Source organism: Pleurodeles waltl, chromosome 11 (assembly GCF_031143425.1).
Source record: "Pleurodeles waltl isolate 20211129_DDA chromosome 11, aPleWal1.hap1.20221129, whole genome shotgun sequence".
In the NCBI taxonomy this organism is placed as follows: Eukaryota; Metazoa; Chordata; class Amphibia; order Caudata; family Salamandridae; genus Pleurodeles; species Pleurodeles waltl.
In genome coordinates, this window is record NC_090450.1 from 344,669,588 (window position 1) to 344,687,491 (window position 17,904).

Below are 17,904 nucleotides of genomic sequence, written 5' to 3' on the forward strand. Positions count from 1 at the left end.
GATGCAGTACTCACTGTTGACTTCGCCGCCGCCGGCGCTGGTGATCGCAGATGAGTAGGAAGACAAGGGCAGGGAGGATTTGTAATTCCGGCTCCATGGTGGCCTCCTTCCTCGTGGGATGTGTAGAGGTGAGCGTTTTCCCATTGCAAAAGCTGTTTCCGCCGTGTTTTTATACACGGTGTATCCGCCCCGGAAAAGGTGGCGGATTGGCGGGTTGTGATACTGTGGGCGGTACATTGTCTTCCGCCTGTCTGTTGGCGGTGACCGCCGCGATGCTTGTCTGTACCTCCGTGGCGGTCGGAGTGTTAAAGTGGTTGTCTTTGTTGGCGGTTTCCGCAACGGTCATAATTCCCTTTTTTTGTCTGCGGTATTACCGCACCTTTAACACCGTCCGCCAGGGTTGTAATGACCCCCTAAGTCACCTAACGTTCACCCCATATTATTTTGCAAGTCTTTGATTGGTTCTCCCATTCAATGTCTTCAGAGGTGGCACGTCCGGTATGATTTCATCTTTCTGTAATTCTTTGCACATCTTTTGGTCAGTAGCTCCATTGTCTTCACCGGTTTGAATGAACTTGTACGTTACATTAATCTACACTGTTTCATTTTGTTTTAATATTATTCTACAAGTATTGGAAAATTGCATGGGAACGGATCTAGCATGGTTACATTCGTCTCCTAGTTTGAAGAAAAAAAATTAGAGGTTGTGTCCTTTTGTGAGTCAGCATACTGCAAGATAGGAAAAATACATTTAATATGAGAGCCAAGCAGCTAAGCTTCGGCTCATGCTAACTTACTTAAGGCCTACAAGGATTTCAGCACAAATTTAATAATACAATTATTGATAATTAGCATAAACTTATTCAATATGACAATACATAAAACATTTTAGTCATCATTATTAGTCCACGTATACATTGGCGGCCACTCCCTGTGGTCACATTTCAGGTGCACTTTTAAGCAAAATTACTATTACAGTTTCTATGCGGCATTATCACACATTAATTCATAGACATTTATGTTAATATAGATTATATAAGGTATGCTCTCTCAGACCCATGCTTTGACACCTATCACGATTGGAGGGCTGATACCTCCTTAAGCTGTGCTAACTGGAGGGTACCCCGGAGTGCCTATTAGACAATTAAAACCATCAACTTTGCCTGACACACCTAAAGATTCACTGAAATCAAAGTGTATCTCACAAATATACCAACTACTGTAGACAAGAATTTTCTGCAACAGTGGTAAGACGCATACTAATAAAGTATTTTTGTACTGACCTCCCTCTTGGAGCTGTGCGGATGAACAGCTCTGTTGTCTGTCAGGAGAGGAACTAAAAAAAAAAAAACACAAACACGGCACAACACTAGAGTTGCAGCCTGCCGCCTCCTGCAGCATAGTTGACCCGGGGGAGGAGTGACGCGTTTTGGGGCTGCCCCTATTACGGAGTTGGGAAGATGGTGGGCGGGTTCTTTGCGGGGCGGACTTTGCACACGGGGCGGGCATAAGCGTCGTCTTCTTCGGGTCGGGCTGACGTGTCTCTCCGCTATTGGCCTTCTCCTTCATCCATATACCCTGTGCAGGCCGCGGCCCTGCTTTCCAGCACGCTCAGCTTTTCCGAGCGGTAGTGGAGCCTGGCCGAAGTGAGTACGGACCACTGGGGGTAAATCAGGGGGCTTAATTTGCGGTCCGGGGTGCAAGGAGGGGACTCCTTAAAAAGGAAGACGCGAAGGTCACTCCTCTTCTCAGCGAAAAGACTGACGGGAAAGGTTATGGTCTCCCTCTGTTAGGGAACGAGTGGGGGTTCCTACGGAAATCTTTACGGCTTACACAGGTTGGGGGGGGAGGGCAGCCAGCTTATTGAGGTGGGTAATGACTTTGGAAGCCCCTACAAATCCCAGTGTGTGAACAGTGTTCTGGGGTGAAAAACGCTACATCCGCGACCCGGAAGATGTGTATGTGGCGCTGAATGAGTAGTTAAATCTATGGCATTGGAGGAACAGGCAGGAAGAAATAAATATTGTTTGGTTAATTGGGAAGATGTGGTACTCGGATGTCCACACTAGCAATGTAACCTCCTTCCGCCGGCCGTAGAGGGGTGGATAGCAGGCCACTAAGGCTGCCACATAGCCAGGGTCTCTCAGTTGGAAAAGCTTTAGGGTGGGATGTAGCGGTTTAATAACTCGTACCCGAATGGTCGTTACTTCGTTTCTAAAGGCAGAATACTGCTGTCGAAGCTAACACTATCTCTTTCTCATCTAGAAAACACACGTTGGCCTTCCTCAGACTGAAACCATTCTCCCAGCAAACGTAGGTGGTCACCTCGAAGGCTGCGAGTGTTAGTTTGATTTTTCCATGAATGGACTCTTGGTAGGACATTGTCTTCATTTACTCAATCCTAAGTCTTTCATTATCGTCCCGGAAGCTGTCTTGTTTTTTATTATTTTTGTAGTCGAGATGAGACTACGATGTTGATTGTGACCGGGAGACGTCTCTATCCTTTCCCCATTGACCGCAGATGAATGATAGTCTGGACACCTTCTGTGTGTCATGGTTCTTCTTTCCTCAGAGTGAGCGCTCAATGATTGTTAACTGCTGATAAGAAACTCGATGAAAATGACTGGGCTTGTATGTTAAGCCCTGTCTGTTCTTGCTCGCCACCATGCGTACCAGTCCCATTATACTGTAACAACCCCCGCATTTCAAACTCCCACTGGAGATGAAAATTACTGGGAGCAAGTTTCATTTCTCATACCCTGACTGATCCCAAAACAGTAAAACCGTATTTTAAAAATAGAGATCCTTCTTTCATGACCAACTCAGCCGCTTTATGATAAGATTGACTTCCAAATGGCTGCACGTCAACAAGTGCGCGTATTAAAAAGTTATTAAAAGTTTGAGCTGACATGGGCTTGGGAGTGGTGACGTTGGCAAAAGTGCGGGAGGAGGGATGGGGGAGGATCGTTTCTTAAACTGACGACCTCGCTTCGCCTTCATTTGGCTACTTTTGATTTTCGTTAACCAATTTAGTTTTAATACTGTTAAATATTCGTATAAACAAGTTTTTTCTTTAATACGCCCTTTATAGCAAATGAGTTCTTTAAAATAACGAAGTCGAATGAAATACTTCAAACTGTATTCGTTATTTGTGCAGTATGGTGAGAAAGGGAGGTGTGGTTGCTTGTGGTAGTCCACGTAGCTTTTAAGCAAAGACCCTTCCTGCTAGGAAACGGAGAAAGTTCGCCATGTGCCTTTATAGGACATTTCCTCATATGTTAATGGTCATCTTGTGTAGAAAGCTTGGAGATGGAAAGTCACGTAGGCTTGCTCACGCGGTTGAGTTTTACAGGTGCTATATATACGAGGGTAGGTAATTTATATAAATTGTTTATCAATGTTCAAAGTTGTAGTGTATATTCACAGCAAAACTACATGTTTTAATATAATTTGGAGCCACTTATTTCGCGAAGTCGGTTTACGTCAGTGGTGGGTCTTCCACGTAGTCTTCAGTTTGACGTGCTAATTAATATATGCCCGTTTATGCACATACTAGTTCAATGTTATGGTACAGGTTTTTCTTAGTCTGGCCTAGAGACTGCTGTAATATAGTTCTAATTAAGCATAACTACCGGGGGTTTGGGGGGGGGGGGGGGGCGTGGTGTCTTTGATCCAGCCCTCTTCACCTGTCAGTCTTAGTGTAATTTACTTTTTGCTTTCGCCCACAACAGCTTAACTAACATGTACAATTTGAAAAGTAAACTTGAGGCATTTACTGTATTGCACTTTGAGTGACTGTGTTTTGCCCAATAATATGCAATTCAGCCGGGATAGTAATTGTCAATCTCTGGAGCTGTGGTCCAAACCCAGCTTTATTTTTTTTCTGAAAGCGTATGCACCCCCCCTCCCCCCCGGCAAATATATATATATATATATATATATATATATATATATATATATATATATATATATATTTATTTATTTTTTGTGTGTTTTCTTTTGTATTTTAATTTTTGTTGCCTATGCTTGAACAAATGTACTGTTACCAAAGCCAGACCCCCTGGCTTTGTCCATACTTTGACTTTGGGCACCAAGTGTCGGAACCACAGATATGATGGTATTCGTAAGCCTTTGCACAAAAAGTCTTTGGAAGGACCCCACATTAATTGCACACACTGATCTGAATTAGTCTTTCTCACTAACCGAAGCCACAAGAAAAGTAACTATGCGTTGTTTTCCTTAGGTAAGGGGCTGAATCGACAGCTGTTCTACGCCTCCAGAAGCGCGTGAGACCGGACTCTCGGCCGGTTTCTGGGGCAGATGGTGGCAACAAGGGGCGAATCGAAATAAATGCGTCGCCCCCCCCCCCCCCCCCCCCCAGCACGCAGAATGTAAATAGTGGGGTCCCTTACTTAGTCTCTCATATATTACAACTATTGATTGGTCTTAGGCTGAATAAGGCACCCCTTTAACAATTTGAGGTACCACCCTGTGCTTCTAGGTCTTTCTTTACGCCCTTGTTTCAGACCCTCATATTTCATAAAGTATGGATTATTACCACCCTCTGGTCCTCGTGTATGTGGCGGATAGGAACTTTCACGTTATTCATTTTCATGTGCAGCGGTCTCCCAGTTTACTGAGATCAGTTGACCGTTTAAATTTTTTCCCCAATCAATAATAATTTCATGCTGGAGGCTTGGTGAAGGGTTTCTCGACTTGCCCTACTATTGAACGGACCTGAGAATGACCTATATCAGTGGTTCCCAACCTGTGGTCCGGGGACCCCTGGGGGTCCGCGAAGCCTTCTCAGGGGGTCTGCGACTGCTTAGAAAATTAAAAAATATTAATAAATATTGACAAATTAGGTCCCAAACTTCCACTAATGACTCGGGGAGGGGGTGCCCTGATTCCAGTAATGATTCAGTGGGGGTCCCTGGGTTCAATTAATGATAAAGTGAGGGTCCACAGAAGTCAAAAGGTTGGGAACCACTGACCTATATATTTTTATCTTTTTGCTAGTATTATGGCAGCTGATAATATATCTTTTTTTTGGTATTGTTTTTTTTTTATTCCAGAATTAAAGTTACTAGAATTCAAAGTTTGTTATTTAAAAGGAGAAAGAAAGTCGGAGAAAATTATCAAATTTGCCATAGGATACTTTGGGTTTCCACAATCTATTAAGGTTTAACTCTTATCTAGGTCTGTTTAATAGTCTGGTATGTATTTGCCCGTGAGAATAGGGAGTCTGGCATAGATCTGATTTTGTTAAATATACTTGCTTTTTTTATTCTAAACAAGTTTATCCTGTTATATCGCCAGTCTCTTGCAACCTTTCAGGTGGGTTTGAGATGGTGTAGTATCTCTTCTGATGATTATTTTTTTAACTCATCCTTTTTCACAGATATGTGTAAGGATGCAGTGCTTATCAGTACAAGTTTTGCACCGTTTCCAGTGGCACTTGATCAGGGATGTTAAACTTGTCTGGTTGAAAATCCCCCATTATGTGAATGCTCTCTTTTTAGGTTCCAATCCAAGTATGTGTCTACTTTTAGGGTTCTTAAAATATTTTAATTTCTTAATACTTGGTGACCTAAGTTTACATGTTGACAAAGTCAACAATCCATCTGTGTCTTTTTCCTAATAATAATAGGTATGCATGGAATCTTGTATAGTCTGACCTTTCTGAATGAGGGAGAGATCTTTGTTAAATGCATTGGGTAACCATTCAATGCATTAAATTCTTTTTCCTTTTGTTGTTTTTTTTTTTTTTTTTTTTTTTTTTTTTTTTTTTAACTCGATAACTCCCCCAGTGTGCACCTTGATATGAAATTTACACAGTTTTTGGGTGTTGAGTTAAACATTTCTGTGTGAATATTAATTTCATGACATTAATCTGTGTAAGACGCTCCGTTATGTATCTGAAGACTTATGGAGGTGTTGGGAAATGGCCTGGGGCACCCTTACAGCCGGTTCTTGAGGTTGCAGGAACATTACAAACATTTACAGGTCTCGGCGTGTTTTCTGGTTTCAGGAAGATGTAATGACTTCTGGTATTGAGCTTGTCAGAAGCATTTAAGTAATGTAATTGGAGGCGAGCTTTTACCGCATTATCTGGCATCCTTCTGATCAACTTGTTTAGATGTGAAGTTCCCATCTTGCTCAAGAGGTGAACTATGGCCACCTAGGTCCCAAAATTTAGTTAAGTATGTTTTTACTTTGAGCTAGTGGTTGTGTAGCAAACTACATACCTTTGTGCCGTTCTTGTAGTGGCATCTCATTGTCAGGAGCAAACATGTTAGCTATTGTATCTAATGTGTGCTAAAGAATTTAGTGCATTTTGAGTTAGTGAATCTTTTGTACGACTTCCAGCATCTCGTGTTTCTTTAAATTTTATTTTTGTGTGGCTTTAAGTCTTTGCTTATTGTGCCTTTGCTCTTATCGTCAATTTTTCTCTGCAAACGTTTCTCATTTGTTCACACTGATTTTTCTTTTCCAGAGACTAAATCTTTGTCTCTAGACAATGATATTTATTTTCTATCCAGTTACAAGCAAGCCCTGGGTCAACAATAGCTAAAAAAATAAAGGCTAGATTCTGCCATTAACTTAATACAGATGATAGTCCACTCATTGTCAGTAAGTCTAACTGCTGAAGTGCATTGGTCACTATGTAATTTTTTTATTGGTACGTAGTACTATAGTGGGCTTTTGCTTTGGGTCTCTACAGTGACTGAGCTGATGAGTTTGCCTCTAGTAAGTGTAACAGTGGTGGTTTCCACCAGCATTTATTAGGTGCCCTCTATTGACCGTTCTTTTAAGATGGTTTTGAAAATTATTCTTTTTGAAGATGTACTGGCAGTGACAGAATTGAGGGGAGAATCAATTAAACCAGTGCACCATACAGACAGACAAAGGAAGGCACTGTAGGGTCAGTTACAGTAATTTGCCTTCAAGGGACGGAGGTGATTCTGAGGCATGGAGAGACCTGCTGAGAGGGAGTGAGATATGAGGACATGATAAAAAGGAGGTGCAGGTTTATTTATAGGCAGTTGTTTGATCTTGGTGAAGGAATTAGGGTTGGAAAGATGGAGTTTGAGATAAGGGAGCAGACTGTTAAACCAGAAAAAAGGAGTTTGTTCAGGGCTTTATTGTCCACTGTGGGAGAGATTTGGAGGAAGATGGTCTAGAATCGCTAAACAGAATACAGTAAAGGTGGACTTGTAAACAAGTTTATACTGTACTAGTCACGGCAATCAATTGAGGAAGTCGGCACAATTGGGCTTTTTAAAAAAAAAAAATTTTTTTTATTATATGGCTAGTCTTGAACATGGACCTATGCGTGTTTGAGGGAGGTGTGACTAACCTTGCAAATGTTAAGTTAGCTATTTTACTCTGTAGAGATATAGATAATAAATATTGGTCATCGTGTGTCCATCTAGATTGCCTAAATTTTGTGGCTGTTGGGAGTGTTGGTAAGAGTGAATGGGTTCCTACGACCTGATCGGACGACAAATAGTTGTAATTGGCTTATTGTTTTAAGATATGTTAGCTAGACGTCTCTGGTTCTATTCATTGACAAGGGGTAGTGATTGTCAATTAGTCGCTTGATATTGAACATTGATGGAGTGGAATGAGAAGAATAGGTGCCCTTAGACGTTGACTATTTCAAGTAAACATCCAAATGAACATCTTGAAGCTCAATTTAGCTTTTGTAACCATCCACTTTCAACCTACCTATTGCCTGGCCTTTGGGATGCTGTATCCAGTTCCAGATGTATCATTTAAAGCTTTCAAAGCGTGACTATTAAGGAATTACTTATCCAGAGAAATAGACCTATTTTGGCGTAGGGGGAGCATTTTCAGCCTGATCTAAAAGAAAATGGTCACCTGCGGCCCACGTATGCCAGATTGTTTGCTTCGCTATTAAGACTGTTGGGCTTAAATGGCAACGCTTATCTCATCTAGTGTTTGAGATAACACCAGGGCAGGTGAGCTCAATTGTTCAGTTGGTGACACTGTGGAGTTGCAAAAGGAGAACGGTATTGGATCTGCAAACTTGATTCCAGCCACATTCTGAGGCAGTCTGTTCCTCAAATTAAGTGACTTTTTTATATGTATGTGGGTTTGTATCCTACACACCTAGCCACAAAGCAGCTTTGTGCCTGACAGTGTTGGTGGCTGGACCTCTATTGTGTCTGTCAGTAATGCAGTAAGGTAGGCAGACTAAGGAAAACTCCATGTACACTTGTACCTAAATCGGGACTAACCCAATGTGTAGTCAAAGTCCACTTATTGAACTGTAGCAATTTTTATATTCCAGCTGAATAAAGACAACCTTCATCTTCAATATGAGGGATCGAAAAATATCGTTCTGCTCTGACTTCACTCTAGCTGTACAGGAGGCCCCCTGTTTTTTTCAAGATGGTAAAGTTGCTTTTTTGCATGCAATAAAATACCCCTTGCTCTTTGCAGCTAGGCTTTGTTTGAGCACAGGTAAAACACACTTTTCCTCAGCAGGGTGGTGTCCCTTGTTCCATCCAGCCTGACCTCCTTTTGTGGTGGAGGTTGGTAGGGCAACTCCACCCTCAACCACAACGATTAACTCCCACTCAGCCTGTTCTGCCCAATTGATGATTATCACGTTGTTCTGCTGATCACTTGCTGCATGACACACTACCTATTAATCCCCAGAGCTCGGACATTCCCTGCTTTGCTGTTTAAAGGCACCGCCATGGCACGCGAGGAAACAAGATAGCTGCAGTGCTACTTCATACAGTCTAAACAGCTGTACAATGTTTCTTTAAGAGCCTCCTTTTTCTCTACCTTGGTTGGGGGCGGGGGAGGGAGGTTCTTGCTATTGTTTATTGCTGAGTTGGTTCTAGAGAGGAACACTTGCACACATTATCTTTTTGAGCTGGTGTGAGCCTCTGAAAAGGGACTTAAAACTGGGATAGGGGAAGTAGATGGGACGATGGCCTGCGCACATTGTGGGCTAGAGGGGCCAGAGCAGAAACACCTCGGAGGCCTGCAAGAAAGCATGCCAAAGGGGGCACGCAAACAAAAGGAGGGGGGAAACCAGAAGTGGCCCTCTGCGGGGCGGAAGCTGAAAGGGGAGAATTTTAACACCATGGCCCAATGAGGGCCTAAGAATCTTATGAATCCCCCCTGCCGTGGTAACCTCCACCAGGGCACAAAGGAGGCATAAAAGGACCTACCCCAGCAAGAACCCCTTTTTTTCTTACCCGGGCAGCCAGGTAGTCTGACTGGGGGGAAGGGGAGGGTGGGTGTGGGGGGGGGGGGGGGACGGCAATAGGCTAGCGCCTTACTTTCACCTTGCTTCCCCCCTGCGCACTCCCAAACGCAGGTACAGAGCACAGAACGGCATGGATGATTGGACACTCCTTTGTGTACGGAGCCTGAGGCTAGTGGGAGGCAAGATGTTCCAGGAGGTAGGGAGGGAGGCCTGCAGCAAACAGACATACAATGGTTCGGGTACCCGGGCATGAAATTGGGAGCACCTACAGGCCACACTGGGGGAGTTGTTAGCCGCCTGGCACACGAAGCCTGACATGGTAATAATACACCTAGGGGTCAACTACCTAGAGCAGCTCGGTCGAAAGGGCTTGCTGCAAAGCATCAGGGAAAACCTCACTTGGGCAGCCAGGCTGCTGGGTAGTACAATGCTGATATGGTCAGAGATCACCTCGAGGCGCAAGTGTAGGGGGGCCCAATCGGCAGGAGCAATAGACAAATCAAGAAAAAAAGCTGAACATGGCTGTTTAAAATTTGCATTGCGAATGGCTGGGACGGCATCCGGCATGGTGTAATTAGCTTGCAGAGGCCAGAATACTTTGGGGCGGACGGGGTTCACCTGTCTACACTGGGAAAGAAGTATTAGGGGCCAACTTATGGGCTATACTGCGGCTAGCAGGCTGCGAATAAGGGACCGAATTGGGGGGAGCTTTCTTGTGGGTGATAACCCAAAGGCAGCGTGGCAGAGAGGAGCGTTAAGGAACATGAAAGACCACACCCAGCACAGTGGGGGTGTATATGCTGCAGCCTGACATAAGTACGGAGGCGGTGCACAAACACGTTCCTCTAAACTAGCTTGTAAAGGAACTAAGCAGCTGAGATGCATGTTTCCCAATCTGATATATTGGTCCGGGGAGGGCATAGGCCCCTACTATGCTAACTGTACTTTTACTTTTGCTTAAACTGACAGCATTAGGTTACTCCAAAACCACAACAAAGTGAACCCCAGCACTGGAAATGGTTTATGCCAACTTTGTTTCATTCAGTAAGGAAATGTTGCAAAAACAGTCACTGCCTACATGTGGGATACCCAACAATAAGACTTGATATGTAAGGGCTATCCACCTAAAAGTTTATATTAGACCCGCTGAAAGGCAACTTGATTTGTCAGAAAATAAGGCCATTTTTGATTCCCAGTTTAACCAGGATGTGTCCACTTATAATATCCAACCAGGGCTCTATTGTGATCTTCCTCAAATCTTGCCCTTTCCACAGATTATCATTGGCACATCATGCCATTTTTTACTAAAATATTTGAAATGAAAAATTCTTACCTGTGGTTCATTGGAATTTTATAGTTTTTCAATTTTTCTTTCTTTTAAAATAGGTTGTGGAATTTAGCATTTTGTGATTTCTGTGTATACTCTGCTTAAATAATATTGCCTTTTAATTTAAAATTTAATTCTGTCACTTTAACATGAATTGAGCACATCCTGCTATATGGTGTGTGTGTGTGTGTGTGTGTATGTATATATATATATATATATATATATATATCATTTTTATAATCCTTTCCATGTGTATATACTTAAATATATTTACATTAATTTCTGGGTGGATGTCACCTGATAGTTTTGAATTAAGTCTTTGGAACTTGAGTGCTTGAGCCGCATATATTCACTGAAAAAAACAAAGGTTACAGGGACATTATAGTTGGGTGCTGAATTTACTTGTTCAAACCCATAGAAATTCAGCAGTTCTAGTTAGTTCTTTCAAGGAACTATACCTCGTGCACTATAGTAACTATATTTCGAGCCCTTGCCATGCACAGTTTTCTTATTAGTTTTACTGCAAATTTTGCAGTGATATTAAAGATGCCATACAAGATCTCATCAGTGATAAATGTGGAATTAGCTGTGCATGGCAAAGGTGCGAGATATAGTTACCTTAGGGCACAAATTATAGTTACTTGAAGGAACTCTGACTGCTGAATCAGAACCCGCAATGTTTTTTTTTTTTTTTCTTCAGTAAATGTCTATGAAATTACTTTACGTTTAAAAAAAAAAAAAAAACTAATTACTCTAGGTTAGTCGCAAGTCCTGGCCTACAACCAAGCATTGTAGTCAAGCCCCAATAAACAACCTACCCCATGCATGGCCTTTGGCCGTGCACATTGCAGGTTGGCCATAGTGCCTGTCTGGCAGTGGATCTGTGAGTGGGTGCATGAGTGAGTGCATGTATGAGTGAATTACTATATCAATGAGCCTGTGCTTTAAAGTCTGTTAATATTTGTGAATGTTTCGTGAATAATCCGCAAAAATTAATGAATACTGTGCATGGAAATGCAAAATTAGGTGATTCTATAATATGCCCCTAGAACACAGCTACATGTGGGGTTAGGGTACCTGCACCCTAAGGCCATATGCCACTTTAAGTTACGGTTTTCACCCCTGTGGGCCCGTGTCATATGAAATAAAATGGTGGCATCAACTTTTTAGTCTGGTGTGGTTAGGCAATTACATTGCTTCCTTTTGCATGCACAGTTGTGAATTATTTGTGAAGATGCAGCAGCTAGAGAAACAAATTTTAATTTCCCTAAACTTTTCAGTTCTGAACAGATTTACACTAAATAAGTAAAAGAACAGTGCGTGTAGCAAAAGCTAGCTTTCTATCAAACTTGATGTAATTCTATCCAGTGGTTTGGGCTGTGGACGTGTCTAAATGTCTTATGGCAATTAACATGGGAGAAACACCTTTTTTTGCCCCCCCCTCCCTTTTTCCTCAGCACCCGCTTGACGCATCACACAAAGATTTTCAGTGCGCAACAAGAATCACTCCAACAGTGTTTTTTTTTTTTTTTGTGTGGACATTCGTCCAATGGTGCTAAAGATAGAGGGAGGTCAAAAAATGCCTTTTCTTTGGAAACATGGTTCTAACTATAACTACGTAGTGGCGACAGCCACTAATATTTATCTATCTCTCATTGGAAAAAAACAAAGTTTACAGTGACAGTATAGTTAGGATCTGAATTTACTTGTACAAAACCAGAGATTCTGTAATTGGTTACTTCACGTAACCATAACTTGTGCCCCTGCATGCATAGTTTTTTCTTCATAAATTTGACAGCTAATGCTTCATTTATATTTTTAACAATGTTATAGAAGCTGTCATGAATGCTGTAATAACGGGTTAGCCAAGGAGTACAACCTACCTCCTGGGTAGTTCTTAATACACGACAACTCAGCCACATATCCCAATAGGGAGAGAACCTGCAGCGCACCCTGTGCTCCAGACAGTTCTCGTGATGGCCTCTGGCTGACCCTTGATTACTTGGCTCTACAAAGCCAGACGAGAACTCGCAACTGCCCCCCTCACTACACTGTGTCAAAAGTGGGAAGATGACTTTACGAGGGTGCTCCATGACAAAGAATGGGAACAGTCCCTGGAGTTTTCAGAAAGGGTCTCTGGCAACTCTCACTTCAAAAACATAGTTTAAAAAAAAAAAAAAAGAAAATCCTGCACAGGAGGCCTACCTGACCTAGGTGCAACTTCACTGCCATTTCCTCAAGACTCAATTTGAATACCCATGTTATCACGTTCCAGATGCTAACCTTAGATATATGCTGTGGTCCTGTCCAGCAAAACAGGAGAATTGGCGCTCCATATATGTCGAACTGCGCATGGTCACAGAACTACCAGACATAAACAAGTGGGCAGCATGTACCCTGAGGATATACAAATGCAAGAAAAAAACTGAAAGTTAGTGCCTGCTTCACGGACGTCGCACTTCTGATCGCCAAGTGTACACTTACACTATACTGGAGCTCTCCTGTGGCCCCTCCACTAGGGACGTGAAAGGAGGCACTACTCAGTTGGGCACACCGGAGTTAGATTCACTCCTCGAGGATGTTTGTCGACCCTTGCAAGTAACACATCTCTTCAGTGGGCCACCCTACTCGCCCTTCCTGAAGGAGACAGGAAACAATTACATTCCACCATGATTTCTTGGGCTCTACGTGTGGTAAATCTCAACCTGCACAGAGCTAAATATAAAAGTCCACACAAGCACAAAGCCCCTCTCCCACTTTATGCACCCCCAATACATTGACACCCCCGTGGCCCCTCCACCTTGCCTGCACACCCACGCACTTAGTCATGGAACACAACCTGCCCGGTGCCCCCCTTCTTGAATCCCTCATTCCTCCCAAGTTAGAATACAATGTCGCTACAGGCCCCTCAAGCTTAACATTCCTACCCACAGCACTTGACAGCAGCCAGACCTTCAATATACACCCAAATGCCAAACTCACATCTGTTCGGGTGCCTTCTTTCTCTAGAAAAATGCGTTATCAATATGTCACAAGTCGGCATGAGGTATTGTTGATTGTTATAAAACTTATTAAAGAGATTTTTTTTTAAAGTGCTGTAATATCTGTGGTAATTAGTGCATGGTGAAGGTGATGAGTTATAGTTACTTGTAATAACTGAATTTCTATGGTTTTGTACAAGTAAATTCAGAACCAGTCTAACGCCTCTGTAACTGGTGTTTTTTTTTTTTCAGGATTTATTTATTATTATTATTTTTTTATTTACGTAAAGTATCTTGAATTACTATGTTAATCAAACCACTGCCACATTCACCCTTGGCTATGCACAGCGGGGGGGGTTGGACACAGGGCCTGGCCTGTGGCCAGGCCTTATGGCCCATTCCCATAACATTCAGCCTTAGGCATCTGACCTTGCACAGCACATCTGTGTATGAGAATAGGCGTCGGAGGGTGTCTTTGGGTATGACTGTGTGGGTCTGTGTGGATGCATCAGTCCGTGAGTGGTTCAGTGACTGAGTGGCTGCATGAGTGTTTGAGTGGGTGTGTGAGTGGGCGCATAAGTCTCTTAATGATTGAATGAATGAATTCTTGTATGAATGGGTCTGAATGAATGTATATGTGTGTGTGTGTATATGTGTGTGTGTGTGTGTGTGTGTGTGTGTGTGTGTATGTGTATATATATATATATATATATATATATATGTGTATATGTGTGTATATATATATATATATATATATATATATATATATGTGTTTTTTAAGACCTTTGCTGATATTTGCGTATTTCCTTGCGACGTGAAACAGGGGTCTATGCACTAGAGTGTAGGGGCGTATTCACGAGTGTTGTATGTCATGAAGATAACAATGTTGATAGGGTCATAATTTCACCCTCTAAGACCCCTATATCTCATCTTTGATGTCAGGCTACCTCCACCCATTATACCACAGTTACTTTTATTTTTCAGCCTCATGAACTGTGTCCCATTACCTAAAATGACGGTTGCAACTTCCCGGTCAGATTGCGGCCAGCTAATCACAGCATTCCTGGTGGTGCACCATTCATGATAGTTCTGCGGCCCTTGATATACAAGACTTTTCTTTTTTCCCCTTTAATTTCCCAAAATACTGAACGGAGTTACACCAAATTATAAAAAGCGTAATCTGCTTACCATAGCCTATCTTTCTGCCCAATTTGATGTAATTCAGTCTAGTAGTTTGGGCTGCTGTGTAGAAATATCATATGGGAATTACATGGGAAACTAATAATATTTTTTTAACCCCTCCCCCTTTTTCTCAACCCCCGCTTGACGGATCACCCTGAAAATTCCCATGTGCAACAGGAATCACCGGCACACTTTTGGGAAAATGTTGTGAAGGTTAAGTAAATGATGCTGAAGATATAGGCCAACAAAAAACAAATATGCTTTTTCTATGGCAGCATGGTCCTAAGTATAAATAAAATGAAAAAAGGAAAAAAAACATTAAAAAATAAAATATATATTTATTTATTTTCCACTAGGCAGTTATAGTTAGGAACAAGTTTCTTTAGAAAGTATTTTTTGTTTTGCTAATAACTATGGTGCCTGTTGATAAATCTTGGGGGGATGGGGGGAAGGGTCCCAAAACAGTTTTCCGTTTTCCCCTCTTCATTTTTCCGTAGGAATTTTTAACAGTGATGGTGCCGAAACTACTGGATGGAATCAGACCATATTTGGCAGAAAGGTAGGTACTAGTCTAGAAAGCGACTTTAAAAAAAAAAAAAAAAAAAAAAAAAAATTTATGTTAATTGGTGAAGTAGTTTTTGAGGAAGTAACTGGAAAATAAATTTGTATATGTAGGGACGTAAATCCGTCGCAACGCTGACGTGGAGTGCTGCGTATCCGCGAGCCACACAGAGGAGTGTGATTGGCTCGACGCAAGCTTTTCACAAAGATGCAGCCACCGTTTTATCTAACGCCAGCAGTCATTGGGGATGGATTTATGGGAAGAAAACAATACAAGGGGTCAGAGTAGATGTTCTCTGGCCTCCTAGATGGAAAGAGTAGGTTGCTGATGGATTATGAGTTTAAATAGGTGAAAACACCATTTATAAAAAATAATAATTTACGATTTGTGGATTTCTGTTGTGGTGCTTGCATGTATCTGTGTGTGTATTTTACTGTTGCCAGTAGTTAGGTCTAGTTAGGACCTAGTTTCCATAGGAAGAGCCCCCCGCTTCAATAACTCTGCCATCGCTTGACCAATCTTAAACTTTACTTTTGAAACTAATACAACAGTCAGTTCAGCTTCTGTGTTGGAAGTTTTGTGGTGATCCGTCAAAGGGCAGGGGGGTGGGCATCAACTCATTTACCTCTGTCATTTTTCCATAGGTTATGTAGACCCACTTACACCCCAAATTGCTGATCGGAATTACTCCCGATCTGGCAGGAAGCTAAACTTGGTGCACAGATTGTGCTTTTTGTGGTTGTGATGATATGGATTATGTTTGACCAATGACTTTGTGTTTCACCACTGCGCATATTAGTTGCTCAATGTTCACCAGTAGCACATTGTATGTTTTGTTCAGTTTAGCCGCCTATTGGCTTTGACATTGCATTAGCCATTACATTCTGTATTCTGCCTATTGGCTTTGACATGATATTCAGCTTAGCTGCCTATTGGCTTTGACATGATATTAGACCTTACATTTTGTATTCAGCTCAGCTGCCTATTAGCTTTGACATGACATTTGACTTTGCATTTGATATTTAGGTTAGCTGCCTATTGCCTTTAACGTGGAGTTAGACATTGCAGTTGAGAATCCAAGCTGTATTTTTCCAAGCTGTGTTTTGCCACAAGATGAACCAAGCTGTTTTCTTCTCACACTAGACTAGACCTGATAAGAGAGGGTACATTTGGTGTTGTTGCTTTCGGCTCAAGCTTGGGAAGAGGAGCAGTCTAGGAGATCTGGCCAGTCTCCAAAGGCTTGCGTAGTTTTCCCGAGTCTGAGAGGAGGGGGCACGCTTTTGTAACGGATGACACGGGCTTCAGAGAATTAGATTCGAATCTGCCTGACTTCAGGCTGGAACTTGGTGCCAGTTGCCAGTCTCCCGTGTAGGTAGATAATCTCTTTCTCGCAGTTGACAGGAGTCATCAACTTGCAGACCCCAGAAAGATGAAGCTGTAAATAGTTTCTCACACGGTGAAGTATTTGTTTTGCTTTGCATTCAATATCTTATAATTATAACCTGCTGTGTACATTGCAACTGAAATATATTTTGTTTTCATTGTTGCCTTTTGAATGTGTGCTTGAAATCTAATAATTCGTCTCTTACGAACTTGTGGGTGGGGAAGAAATAACAACAATAAAAGTCTTCTTTGAACTCAGAAGTGCATTCTTGATATGTTCTGTAAGCTCTGATTACGCGATAAGAAGGAAAGCAGGACATTGGTTTAGTATAAATTTGTTAAGAAGTTGTGGAGATATTATAGGTAGAAAAATATAGGTATCGGGTGTGTGCTTGGACGCAGGAGCGCATGGCTGCTTAGCTCAGTTTCTTCTCGCAGTGTGGAGCAAAATGCATTGGTTCCAAGGTTATCTGGAACTGTCTTCACCAGAACAAAAGAAGCCCCTGGCATCGAAACAAGCCTGGATGAAGGATTACATTTTTACTCTTACGAATACCCTCCCCAAGGACCAAAATTGGAGGTTTTGCACAATCATTTGACAACATACACAAAATGGCGATCGCTGCTCCGAGCAAAGCCCATCTTACTCTGTGAAAGAATTAGCAATCAACTATTTAACAGGCACCCCTCCTTCTTGAAAAACTGCAGGTACTGTTTTCACCCATAACTAATAAGAATTATCTTTCTAAGCACTAACGCTTCATCCATTATTGGCATTGCCTGACCTTAAAATGGTTGCCAAAAATCACCGCAATCTGAATTGAACCCTGAGAATTCAGAGCCATTGGAAACTCCTTGCATTGGCATAAAACCTTCTCCTGACATCGGAAGGTGCCTCAAACAAAGAATGATATTTTGATGGCTTTAATATTCTCAACGACCACACTCTGAAGACATTGTACCATCATATCACCACATCCTCAAAATGGCGACCTTAACAGCAAAGTTGGCAGTGAGGGGCTTAAAAATACAATTACGTTCCAGGCGCTCCTCTCCTCTGATAACTGAAGGTAATGGCTTGTTCAAGTTTTAACAGTACGTCACAACACACTACAACCTCACTTCTTCTTGATCTGTCAACACTCTCTTTCAGCTGGGAATCCCAGAGCACATTCTTGCCATTTTGATACGACTCCACGAGGACAACTACGCACAAGTC

The 17,904-nt window shown here is 42.1% G+C and overlaps 1 protein-coding gene across 2 annotated transcripts in view; it reads left to right on the forward strand.

Annotated features, from left to right (window-relative positions):
• Positions 1-1,516: 1,516 nt before the first annotated feature.
• The window catches only part of HDLBP (high density lipoprotein binding protein), a 671,758-nt gene continuing 655,370 nt past the window's right edge, over positions 1,517-17,904 (forward strand). The window contains exon 1 of one of the 2 annotated variants that reach the window (XM_069213644.1): positions 1,517-1,646. The gene's annotated coding sequence lies outside the window, so the exon portion shown is untranslated. The remainder of the gene's footprint in view (positions 1,647-17,904) is intronic. The other variant, XM_069213643.1, reaches the window with a different exon arrangement.